This window comes from Ceratotherium simum, chromosome 3 (genome assembly GCF_057802395.1).
Source record: "Ceratotherium simum simum isolate JZ-2026a chromosome 3, ASM5780239v1, whole genome shotgun sequence".
Classification (NCBI taxonomy): Eukaryota; Metazoa; Chordata; class Mammalia; order Perissodactyla; family Rhinocerotidae; genus Ceratotherium; species Ceratotherium simum.
In genome coordinates, this window is record NC_141902.1 from 86,598,955 (window position 1) to 86,612,139 (window position 13,185).

General features: G+C 35.6%; 1 long non-coding RNA gene across 2 annotated transcripts in view; it reads right to left on the reverse strand.

The window, feature by feature from the left end:
* LOC147917675 (uncharacterized) overlaps positions 1-12,948 on the reverse strand; it is a 37,595-nt gene extending 24,647 nt beyond the window's left edge. Inside the window, exons 1-2 of one of the 2 annotated variants that reach the window (XR_015551624.1) lie at positions 12,612-12,948; positions 8,371-8,506 (exon numbers count right to left, since the gene is read on the reverse strand). This is a non-coding gene — a long non-coding RNA (uncharacterized LOC147917675). Of the gene's footprint in view, positions 1-8,370; positions 8,591-12,611 lie in introns of those variants that run through there. The other variant, XR_015551623.1, reaches the window with a different exon arrangement.
* Between the last annotated feature and the right edge of the window lie 237 nt (positions 12,949-13,185).

A 13,185-nucleotide genomic window follows, 5' to 3' on the forward strand; every position in this document is an offset into this window, starting at 1 on the left:
ATTTATTTATGCAATCATTTATTTATAGCAATATAAAGTCATGGATATTTACTTTACACTTTGAATTATAATCCAATACTACTTGAGTTATTTTATTGCTCAAGTCATTCCAACTTTTGCTCATGGTGAGCACTTTCAGTTGGCTTACATGTCTTTTTGACATACTCCCAACATTGTGGTGGTGGTGTTCTTTTTCTTTTTGAGAATTTTCTTACTTTCTGGGACTATAGGATGTTCTAGGCTCATCTTGTATATTTCCTGCCCCAGTATTAGAATCTGCCATTTCTACAAGAAACCTTGATTCCTTCCTTAGAGAATGATATTAGAAACCAAGATCTGGGTAGTAGGTATATCATAACTTGTGCATATATGCATATCTATAAATATTTCTATATGTGACCACCTGTATATATATTAAGCTCAGCATAAGTTCATGCTGATGTCTCTAACTTCGGTCCCTGTCCATTATGACATGATTCATTCTAGCAAACTTCCTTCGCTTTTCTGTAAAATCCCTTTTGAACAGTGAGAAACCTGGCTCCCGCCATCCACCACCCATTTACTTAATTGTTCAAATCCAGGATACATGTATAGTGGTATTAGAATTGTTGATACCTACCCCTATGGAAAACAACTTCCTCAACTAGAGCACTGTGCTTATATACAGTTTCTTTTGCCCTTAGTCTTACAGACTCCACTCATTTCCAGAATTATTTAGATCAGCACCTTTTCTCCCATCACCCTCAGTGACGTTGTTTCACAGACTTGTAATATAGTTAGATTCTTTTGTCAATTTTTGTATTCCACCTGGGATCCTCTGGCCTCCTAAATGATTTATTTTTAAGTTGCATACATAAAGGTTCATTCTTTGGGCTATAAAGTACTATGGTTTTGACAAAAGTATAGTTTGGTTTCACCAACCTAAAAAATCTCTTCTGTTTCACCTATTTAACACCCCACTTTGCATCCCCACCTACATCCTCCCCACCTACTGAACCTCTGGAAGCCACTGATCTTTTAACTGTCACTCTGGTATTTGCCTTTCCAGATTGCTGTATAATTGGAATCATAAAGCACTTAGCCTTTTCACACTGGCTTCTTTAACTTAGCAACATGCATTGAAGTTTCCTCCATGTGGCTCTTTTTGTGGCTTGATAGCTCATTTCTTTTTATTGCTGAGTAATATTCCATTGTATGGATGTTTCACAGTTTGTTTATCCATTCAGGTGAAGATTTTTTAGTTGCTTCCAGTTTCAGGCTTCTATACATATTTGAATGCAGGTTTTGTACGGGCATAAGTTTTCAATTTAGTTGGGTAAATACCAAGGAGCAGGATTACTAAATCATATGACAAAATGATGGTTAGCTTTATAAGAAATTGCCAAACTTTCCTCCAAAGTGGCTGTATCATTTTGCATTCCCAGTAACTATGAATGATAGTTCCTCTTACTTTGTATCCTCTATAGTATTGGGTATTGTCTTTTTTTGGATTTTAGCCAGTTTAATAAGTGTGTAGTGGTAGCTCACTGTTGTTATAATTTGCAGTTCCCTGGTGATAAATGATGATTTCTGATATTAATTTCTAGTTTAATTCCATTGTCATCTGAGAACATATTTTGTATGATCTCTACTTAAAAAAATTCTAATGTTGGGGCTAGCCCAGTGGCCTAGTGGTTAAGTTCATGCACTCCGCTACAGCTGCCCAGGGTTCACGGGTTCTGATTCCAGATGTGGGCCTACACACCGCTCATCAGGCCATGCTGTGGTGGTGTCCCATATACCAAAAAAAATAGAGAGATTGGCACAGATGTTAGTTCACTGACAATTTTCCTCAGGCAAAAAGAGGAAGACTGGCAACAGATGTTAGATCAGGTCCAATCTTCATCACCAAAAAGAAAAAGAAAAAATTTAATGTGGGTTTTATGGCTTAGAATGTGGTCTATTTGGTGAATGGTCCATGTGAGCTTGACAAGAATGTGTGTTCTGCTGTAGTTACATAGAGTATTCTCTAAATGTCAATTGGGTGAAGTTTATTGATAGTGTTATTAAGGTCAACTATATCCCTACTGATTTTCTTCCTGCTTGATTACTAAAAAAGGAATGTTGAAGTCTACAGCCTTAACAGTGAATTAGTGTATTTCTCCTCACAGGTCTATCATTTTTTGTCTCACATATTTTGATGCTGTGTTGTTAGGTGCATACATGTTTAAGATTGTTATGCCTTCTTGGATACTTAGCCCCATTGTCATCATTTAGTGCTCCTCTTTATCCCTGATAATTTTCCTTATTCTGAAGTTTGCTTTGTCTGAAATTACATAGCTACTCTGGCTTTCTTTTGATTGGTGTGAGCATGGTATATCTTTAGCATGGTATATTTTCCTCTATCCTTTTACTTTTAACATTTCAGTGTCTTAATAGTTAAAGTGGGTTTCTCAGAGACAACATATATTTGAATCTTTTTTTTTTTTAAATCCACTCTGGAAACCTCTATCTTTAAACTGGCATATTTAGACAATTCACATTTTAAATGGTTATTCATGGATTGATATCTACCATGTTTGTAACTGTCTTCTATTAGTTGCATTTTTTTCTTTGTTTCTCTTTCCCTTAATTTTCTGCCTTCTCTGGTTTTAATTGAGCATTTTATATGATCCATTTTATCTCCTCTTTTAGCATAGCTAGTACAAGTTTTTTTAAAAAGAAATTTTTAGTGATTACCCTAGAATTTGCAATATACATTTTATACTAATCTAATTCCACCTTCAAATAACACTCTGTTGTGTTATTTGAAGTGCCAGCACCTTATAACACAGTGCTCTCAATTCCTCCCTCCTATCCCTGATGACGTTGCTATAATTCACTTCACTTATAAATATGCTATAATCACCCAACACATCATTAGTATTTTTACTTCAAACACTTAACTTTTAGATCAAGTAAGAATAAGAAAACTCCTGAGGTCTGCAGTATTAAGAACTCTTTCCATTTCCCTTCCCCTGAATTGTTCATTTTGCCTTATGTATTCAATTTTGTTAGCTCTTATTTCCAGGGCCAATTATGCTCTCTATGTGCTTTCATAATCTCAATACCTTGGATTTTTCTGTAATTCCTGGGTCTTCTCTAACCCAGAACATAAATTCTGTGATCCAAAATCCTAAACTGTTTCAACCGAATTCCAAGTTGAATGAAATTATACGATATGCCCAGAAAATATGCCCAGAAAATAAGATTGAAAAAGCCCTGAACAAATGATAATTTTCTAATACTTTGCCTTCATTTTTTAATATGGTCATGACATCTATGAATGGTTAAGATAATAAAGATAATTGTAATTATTGGAATGACTTGATTTTTCTAATTTATAGAGACATAAATTTGATGAACATATGTGGGAATGAATATTAAGGATGTAGGATAATGGTGAAAGGAAAATAAAATTGGATCAGGCCCAATGTATAGATGTGGGTTCACTAAGCAGAGATTCTGAATTTTACATTGCCGCTTGAGGAGTTGGAAAGGGCTCTAACACTTTGTTTGGCTGAAACAATGACCAAAAGTGGCCCATAGTGAACGAGATGGAAATCCAGTACTGTCTTGTTGTAATGTAGAGGAAGGGATACAAAGATTCTAGTGAGATTAGAATGTTAGAGTGGATTTTTCATTTAAGACCTACTTATACACAATGGAAGGGTCCAGAAGACATACCTTTCGCCATAACTGTGAGAAATAAATTTGTGAGAGAAGCCCTAGCATCCTTGAAGGGTTCTGTAATTGCTCTTCTCTGCAGGCCAAACCTCACAATGGTAACTGCAGTTACTGAACTGGGAAACGTAAGTGCAATGAGAATGATTGGATCCTGAGGTGCAAGGGCTAACTGGTGGCACTCGACAGCCAAGGGCAAGAAGGGTGTGGTTACTGTAAAGGACAGCAGAGTCAGAGTAGCCATCAGAAGGCTTGGGGTGGAGGGAGTAAATTGACAGCAAAGAGTCACAGGGGAAATTTTGAGAGTGAGGGAACTGTTCTGTATCTTTATTGTGGTTGTGAGTACATGACTATATGTTTGTCAAAACTCACTGAACTGTATGCTTGAAAAAGGTAAATTTTGCTGTATGTAAATTATGACTCAATAAACCTGACTTTTGAAAAAGCCATACAGATAAATCTGACACAATGGAAAGAAAATAAGGGTAGGATTCAGACATGCTTGAGTGTGATTTCCAGCTTCTCTGCTTATGAGCTCTATCATTTAACCATCCATCCATCCACAGTCCATCCATCTGTCTATCCATCCACCCAGTCAACATTAAAAAAAATTTCACATGCTAGGGATGATTGATTAACTAGGACAGAAGAATGGAAATTGATGGATTGGTCATGATGAATGAGGAAAAGAGAGGCAGTCTTAGGATTCTTTACTGAATCTACTTGAATTCTTTATTTTTAATTTTGTAAAATGGATCTAGTAAAATGTATTTCACAATGTTATTGAGAAGATTACTTGGGACAATGTAAGTAGTGCACCGATCACAGAGTCTACCACAGATTAGGTGCCCCAAAATTATTTGCTACTTTTTCCTCCACTAATATTTTATCAATATGAATACCAATAGCTATCTCTGTCCTTCAGAATCGGTGACATGCTAATGTTTTATTCATTGTCAAATCTCAGTTTCTCCTGCCCTATTGCTCTAAGGCTAAACTACCATCCAATTTGAAATAAGCAAATAATACCTAATTAGGATTGAAAAGTTGGCTTATTGGTGGGGACTTTGGGAGGGCAGATATCCCTTGTATTGGCTTAGAAATGGGAGTCTTATTTCTAGAAGGTAAGAGCTATATCATACTTCTCACTTAGTACTCATTAAAATATAAATACTGCTGGAATTTATATTTTAAAAGTAGGTATCTAATTCTTCCATAAGAAAAATTGCTAAATTTTACTTAATGTGTGGAAAAACCAGTAAAAGTAAATATCATCAATGTTGTATATACTAGATTTTCCTCCCAAGAACATTTGACTTTTTAAAAAATATAAATATGTGTGTGTGTGTATATATATATAAAATCTATTTTAATTCCACAGAACCATAACCAGGTTCTGATAATTTGATTTTCTGTGTAATAGCTTTATGATCATAATGACGGGATTACCAATTTGTCCCAGACATGCTTGATTTACTTCCTAAATTCTCTGAAGCAACAAATGCCTTCAGTAATTTTCTACACATTTATTTATTCAATCCTGCTTCCATTTATAGGTTATTCTGAGGGGCAGTATAATGATACATTAAGATGCCTACATCAATAAAGCCTCAGGTAGCAAAGGGATATAAAAAGTGTTCTATTATTTGAGCTGATGAAGAAAAGAATGAGCAAAATTGAAGATAGATTTATAGAGATTATGCCATCTGATAAACAGAAGGAAAAAAGAATAAAATATTAGCAAAGATTCATAGAAATGTGGGACACACCGTTAGGTACACCAACATTCACATAAAGAGAGTCACAGACTGACAAGAGAGAAAAAAAAGAGCAGAAAAGAATTTTAAAGAAATAATGGCTGAAAAATGTCCAAAGCTAATGAAAAATATTAATCTATATATCCAAAAAAGCTTGTAAACTCCAAGTAGGATAAGTGCAAAGAGATCCATACCCACACACATCATAGTAAAAATGTTGAAAGTCAAAGACAAAGAGAAAATCTTGAAAAGAGCAAGAGAGAAAGGATTCATTACGTACAAGGGAACCCCAATGAGATCAACAACTGACTTTTCTTCAAGAAAAATCGAGGCCATAAGACAGTAGGATGACATATTCAAAGTGCTGAAGGAAATGAAAAACTGTCAACCAAGAATTATATCCAGCAAAGTAATATTCTAAAAGGTTAAATTCAAATAAGGATATTATGAGATAAATTAAAAACAGAAAATGCATTGATAGAAGGCCAATCCTACAGGAAATATGAAAAGAAGTTCTCGGGCTGAAAGCAAGTGACACCAGAGAATAATTTGAATCCACATGAAAAAAGGAAGTGCACCAGCTAAAATAACTGTAGATAATTGTAAAAGACACTATAATTGCATATTTATTCTTTTTAAAATTTGATTTAAAAAACAATTACTTCTAACTATATATGTATATTTGTATTGTTGGGTCTATAACATACATAAATGTATATATTAGACAATAAGAGTGCAAAGGAGCAGATGGGAACAAATTTGTTCTGGAATAATAAAATGACACCATAGGGTAACTCAAATTCATAGAAAGAGTTAACCAGAAATAATAAGGTTAATATAACAAAAACTTTATAAATATATACTTGCTACTTTTTCTTTCCTCAGCTTCTTTAAAACACATAAAATTGTATAAAATAACAAACTTAGCAATGCATTGATGAGCTTGTTTTATAGGTAGATGTAATATGTATAACAATACTAGCAAAAAAACAAGAAGAAGGAGTATAGCAATAGAAATATCAGACAAAATAGACTTTAACATTTTTTAAAAGATCATTGGAGATAAAGAGAAATATTTTATGAAAAAATGGTCAATCAGGAAGATATAACAATTACATATGGATATGCACATAAAAAAGAAGCCTCAAAATACATGAAGCAAATACTGAAAGAAATAGAAAATTCAACAACAATACTGGGATACTAAAATGGCCCCCTTTCAATAACATTCAGAACAACCAGACAGAAAACCATCAAGGAAATGGAAGACTTGAAAAACACTATAAACCAACTAGACATAACAGACAACTATAGAAACACTGTATTCAACAACAGCAGAATATACATTCTTCTCAAGTGCACTTGGAACATTCTCCAGGATAGCCTGTATGCTAGGACATAAAACAAGCCTCAGTAAGTTTAAAAACATTGAAATCATACAAAGTTTGTTTACCAACCATAAAGGAATAAGATTAGAAAAAGCACGATAGGACCTCAGTGTACAGTATGACAGTCTTAGGAGCTTTGTCAAACCCTTCCCCAGTGAAACTGGTGAAAATTATTTTTTAAAAAATTCATATCTCTCAAAATGGTCCTAAGGCATATAGCAAAATAAAAAAAAATTTATTCAAGAAAATCTACTGGGCCAGCCCCGGCAGCCTGGTGGTTAAGTTCAGTGCACTCTGCCTTGGTGGCCTGGGTTCGGTGCCTGGGCATGCACCTACACCACCCGCCTGTTTGTGGCCATGCTGTGGTGGCGACTCACGTATAAAAAGAGGAAGATTGACAACAGATGTTGGCTCAGGGCAAATCTTCCTCAGCAAAAAAAAGAAAAGAAAAGAAAAGAAAATCTACTAAAATTTAGTAAGAATAGCAAAAGTTTCCGGTATTTGAGCAGAGAGCCACTCTCTTCCTAAGTCCCTCCCAGCTCAGTGAGATAGAAACCCCACTCCAGACTCGTGCAGCCAAGGACACAGCTCCCTCTCTCTCCAGCTCTCTGTCAGAGAGCTGTCTTCTAGGGAGGAGCAGGTCATCAGCATTTCTTATTCTTCCCCCAGCTACCATTGCTGAGGCCAAGTTCTGGGTGGGTGCACATTGTAATACATTAGTCCATAATGAATCTCAAAAATAGAAGAAAGTTAGGTAGAAATATTTCTGGAAATACCACTACACCAAGAACCACCAATACAAATATTACCAATGTAAAACTGGTGTTACTGTCATTATAAGTACTTCCACTAGAGACAGCCTGACTACTGTTGATGTTATTACCATCACAACTATCCTTATTGTGAATACTTTTTCTACTACTCCAGACACAATAATTGCTGGTACTCAAGACTTTACTACTTCCTCATGTATAAACACTACAGATATTGAGTGTACTACTAAAGCTACTAGAAATGCCATTACAGCATATGCTACCACCATTGCTACACATATTTTCAGCACAAAAACTACAAATTCAATGGCCACTTCTGATACAGTACTTACAGACACTTACATTCCAAGTACCACAGCTATTCCCACCACCAAGACTATAAACAGTACAGGACATGCAGTAAATATTACTAAAATATAAAAAATAGAGGGAGAAAAACAGAGAGAGAGAGAGAAAGGGAAAAGGGAAAATAAAAAGAGAGGAAAGCCAGGTAATAAAGAGAGAATAAATGCTAGCACTGAGAACTTAGTTTGCTGTAACCACCAATGTAATAACAGATGGGGCAAGGAACACCAGTGGATGATAAAACCATTCAGTGAAATGTTGTTGGACAACAATATAGTCACCCCACAGATTTACTTATTAATTGGAAAGTGGAAAAGAAAAGGACTTTACAGTGGAGAACCTTTGCAGGCACCACATTCTAACAAATAAGCTAAACTGATGCTTGCTAACGGTGGGCAATCTCACCTCGGGAACTCCTGATGTGATGAGCATTAAATTCACAGCATCACCTAAGAAGGCTCTTGCCAAAAAAGTGTTCAATCCAAATCAAATCAAGCTTCCAGGCCTCACTTCCACTTATGGAAAATGCAGACGATGAAGACTAAATAAAATGACACAAGGAAGAAATAATGAGAACCAGACTGTGAGTCGTTTTATATGGTGGGTTTGGACTCCATGAAAAGTCAACATTATGAAAGAAAATGTAGAGAGAATGTTCCAGAATAAAAGAAGTTAAAGAGCTATTAGAAGCAAATTCAATATGTGAACTTTGATGGGATACTGTTTCAAAAAACCCAACTATAAATGTATTTCGGAATTATTGGAACATTTGAGTAAAGACTAACTCCTAACTTATACTATGTAATTGCAATAATTTTAAGTCTATTAACAATATTGTTATAAAGTACATAAAGAATGTCATTATATTTAGGAGGTACATGCTTAAGTATTTAGGAGTGAGGTGCCATGATGTCTTCAACATATTTGTACAGGGTTTAACAACTTTGTGATAAATAGATATGAATAGAGAGAGAAAAAAACAAATATGGCAAAATGTTTACAATTGTTGAATGTAAGAGTAGGGTCTGTGCGTGCGAATTCACTCCACTTTCTTTTTTCCCAAATTGTCCGTACATTTGGAAATTTTCGTAATAAAAAGTTGGGAAAATCACATATATTTGGAATTTTAGAAAACACACTTCCAAATAACTCAAAGAATAAATTGAAAGGAAATTAGAAAAATATTTAGAACTGAATGATACTGAAAACAATCCTGAGCAGTAAGAGTTAACCAGAAAAACACTGACCCCTTCAGGCTGGCATCCCAAAATAGAGATTAGTTAGTCCCATGCAAAGCTCTAGGAACCCTGCTCCGACCAAGCACTTCAGGTCAGCCAGAGCTTAGGTCCCAGCCCTGGATTGTGCCCATGGAGGAGCTGGTGCTTAACCAGCCGTGAACATGGAGCAGGCAAGAAAGGACTGGAGAATGAGTTCTCCCACATCATACTGCAATTGTGTCCCAGCTCCTGATACCATCAGGGGATGAGCCAGTGCTTTCCTAGTTTGTATACTCAAGAGTTGGGGTTCCCCTCCAAAGGATGACATCTGAGCCTTCCAGAATGCTATTGATACCAGCTCAAGACAAAGTTGACATAAGGGAAGCCATATTGTAGAAAAGAAACCATATTGTACCTTTGAATGACCTCTGATTAACTAACCCATACATGCTCTGTAGATTTTATGGCCCCACCCAGCTGCTATAAGTTGATAACTTTGTTCTTTTGAGTTCCTTAGGAATGTGATGACCCCTGGGCAGAGAGTCTATGCTGATAGCCATCATCAACGACAACTAAAAGATCAGGGTATAGGGCCTTAGTGCAGTCTCTGATGCATATCCAGTAAAACAAAAAACTATCAGAAACAAAGACCAGATGTCTGACCCACCCAGAGATCAGATGGATGCCCCCAATGGGAGACCAGCCCCCTATATAACTGGTCTGTTGTCTTTGTTCTGTAAGATGGTTCTTTCGGACATTAGTCGGCCATCTTCCCCATTGCTAGCAAGCTGTTATAAAAAACCCTTTCTCTGCTATCACTTTGCCTCTTGACTATTGGCATGTCTTGCAGCTGGGCAGACAACCCCCTTGGGCAGCAACACTGTGAGCAGCCCCAGAACGGGATAGAGTAATGAGGGACCTTCACTTGTTACCCTATCCTGTCCCCATGATTTTTTTCCAAATGCATACAGTTCCTGCAGCCTGATGTATATGCTGCTTGGCGGTTAGTTGCATGATAAATATGTATTAAAACTTGTGAGACAGAGCTAATGCAATATTTAAGGGAAAATTTATAGCTTGAGCAGTTTGTATTAAAATAAAACCTGATAATGATTTAGACAAAACAAATTGAGAAATCAGAGAAAAGAGAAACAAAATAAACAAAAAAGTAGACAACAGAAAATAATTAAGAGAAGAAATCAATAAAAAGAAAAATACCAGTACAGTATAGGAGATTAACAATGTCAAAAAGTTATTTCTTTGAGAAGAATAATAAAATACAAGACCCCTCCAAGAGTGATTAAGAAAAACAATAGGGAGTCACAAATAAAGAATTAAGAATTAGAAAGAATACAATTTATAGATGTAGTAGAAATTACTAAGATAAAACATTTTTTGTAATTCCAGGCCAATAAATTTGACAACTTATGTAAATGGGCAAATTCCTTGAAAAATATGGTTTCTTGAAATCACTCAAGAAGAAATATCTAAAAGCAGAATGGTATTATAATCTTTAAATAAGTCAAGTTATCACTCACAAATTCAGGCCAGATAACATTAGAAAGAGTTCTGTTAAATATTCAAGAGACAAATAATTTGAATATGATATTAAATCTTTTAGAAATACTTAAAAGATAAAAAACTCTATCCTCTTAATAGGTGCAGAAGAAGCATTTGATAAAATTTGACAACCACTTATGACAAATCTCTTTACAAACTAGGGATGGAAGGGGATCCATCATAAATCTACAGCAAACAGCTGAGCCAATGATGAAACATTAAAAGCACTCATGTTAAAATCAGAAATAAAATAAATGGCTGCTATTATCTCTTCTATTTCACAGAATACCGAAGGTCCTAGGTAATGCGATAAGACACAAAGAAATAAAACATACAGTTTGAAAAGAAGTAAAACTATCATCATTAGAAAAATATATGATTACTTATATAAGAAAAACTGAACTGAAAAAATAAGTACAAATTATTAAGGTTTATAGGAGTTTAGACAGATTGCTTAATGTAAAAAAATAAACAGTCAACTGCATTTTCTTCAATGGAAAAAAATAATTAGAAAATTCAATTTTAAATAAAGCAGCATTTATCAGAGCAACATAGAGTAAGGTAAATAAGAATAAATGTAATGTAGGATGTGAAAGACCTTTTTGAGGAAAATTATAAAACTTTACTAAAGAATATTTAAAAGAGTCAAACAGAGAGGCTGAGCTTCAATAACCTAAAGATATTGGTTCTCCCTAATTGAATTCAATGCAATTCCAATAGATAATCCAATCTTTCTCTTTTTCGTGGATTTTAATTTTCAAATTTACATTGAAGAGCAAAGAAACAAGATTAACAAGATATCACCAAAGAAGAAGAAGAAGGTGAAAGAAATTTCCCTATCAGTAATCAAGACTTTTTATAAAACTATGGTCATAAAGAAAATGCATCATTTGTGCAGGAATATACAAATAGGCCAGTGGAAAACAGCCTCAAAACACACACACACATGCGCGCGTGCACACACACATGGAATCTGATATATGACACAGTGGAATTGGTTGTATGGTCAGAAGAGAGCATCCACGTTTTGCTTCTTCGCTTTTACATCATTTGGGTTTTCTCTTTTTTTAGCAATCACATATTAGTTTTGAATTTAAAAATAAGGACAATAATAATGTTTCAGTGGAAATCTTTGTCTATGGTTAGGATAAATTTTTAAGAGTCTCAAGATAGAGTAAGTAAAACAAAACCAGACCAAATGTCCTTCAGTGAGTGAATGGATAAACAAACAGTGGTACATCCATAGGAAACACTGCTGAGCACGGAAAAGGAATTGATAGGTATTGATACATGCAACAACTCAAGGACATTATGCTAAGTAAAAGAAGCCAGTCTCAAAAGGTTACAAACTGCACAATTCCATTTTTATGACATTCTCAAGAAGACAAAACTATAGTGAACTACAGTGGAGGAGAACAGAACAGTGGTTGCCAGGGGGAAAGGGTGGGAGAAGGGAGGGAGTTTTTCAGGGAGATGGAACTATTTTGTGTGCTGATTATGGTGGTGGTTTCCTAAATGTACATGTGTGTTAAAAACCATACAACCATACATCCGCCAACCCACATACACAAAAGTTCGTTTTACTGTATAATTAAAAGAAAGAAAGTAAGTGAGGGAAGGAGAGAGAAGTAGAGGGGAGGGAAGGAAGCAAAGAAGGAAGGAAGGAGGGAGAGAGGGAAGAAAGGAAGTAAGGAATCCAGTTTTAAATACAACGTGGTATCCTGGATTAGATCCTGGAACAGAAAATAGACATTGGTGAAAAAACTAACAAAGCCCAGATAAAGTTTATAGTTTCATTAATAGTAATGTACAGATTTTGATTTCTTAGGAGAAAGTCGGTAAAGGGTATACAGAAACTCTCTGTATTACCTGTGTCACTTTTCTGTAAATCTAAAATTATTCCCCTGAAACCGGCAAACAGCCATTGATGATTAAGCAGCTAGTAACTATGGGGGATTGGAATTTGCCAGCTCAGAATATATCTCTGCCTGAATGACATTTTGGCCCCCACCCCCACTAACTAACCAAAGGAGTTTGGGATGGGAGGCCTGCCCCCAGAATAGGCCATTACCATAGACATCTCCGGTGTCTGGGTGGGTCCATGCTAAACCCATTCTTAGTTCTGGTTACCCTTTATGAGAGACATTTACATTTGAAAAGAAAATCTTCATCTGTAAAGGTATCTTCTTCCCTCTACCAGGAAGAAGGGGCGATGGCCTCACCTAGAAACTTATCAGAACAGAAGATGAGGACTTAAATCTGCTGGATAAACTTACCAATTGTTAACTGTGCTGTTTAGGTAATATGCTATCTGACTCCCACTAGGTCGTCGGGGTCACCATGGTAATGGATGTTTGAGCTATTTTTTCAGGAACTGAACCCCTTGTCCACTTCAGGCCGGACTGAGACCACCAACCCATCAACTGGCCCTTTTGACGGCAAG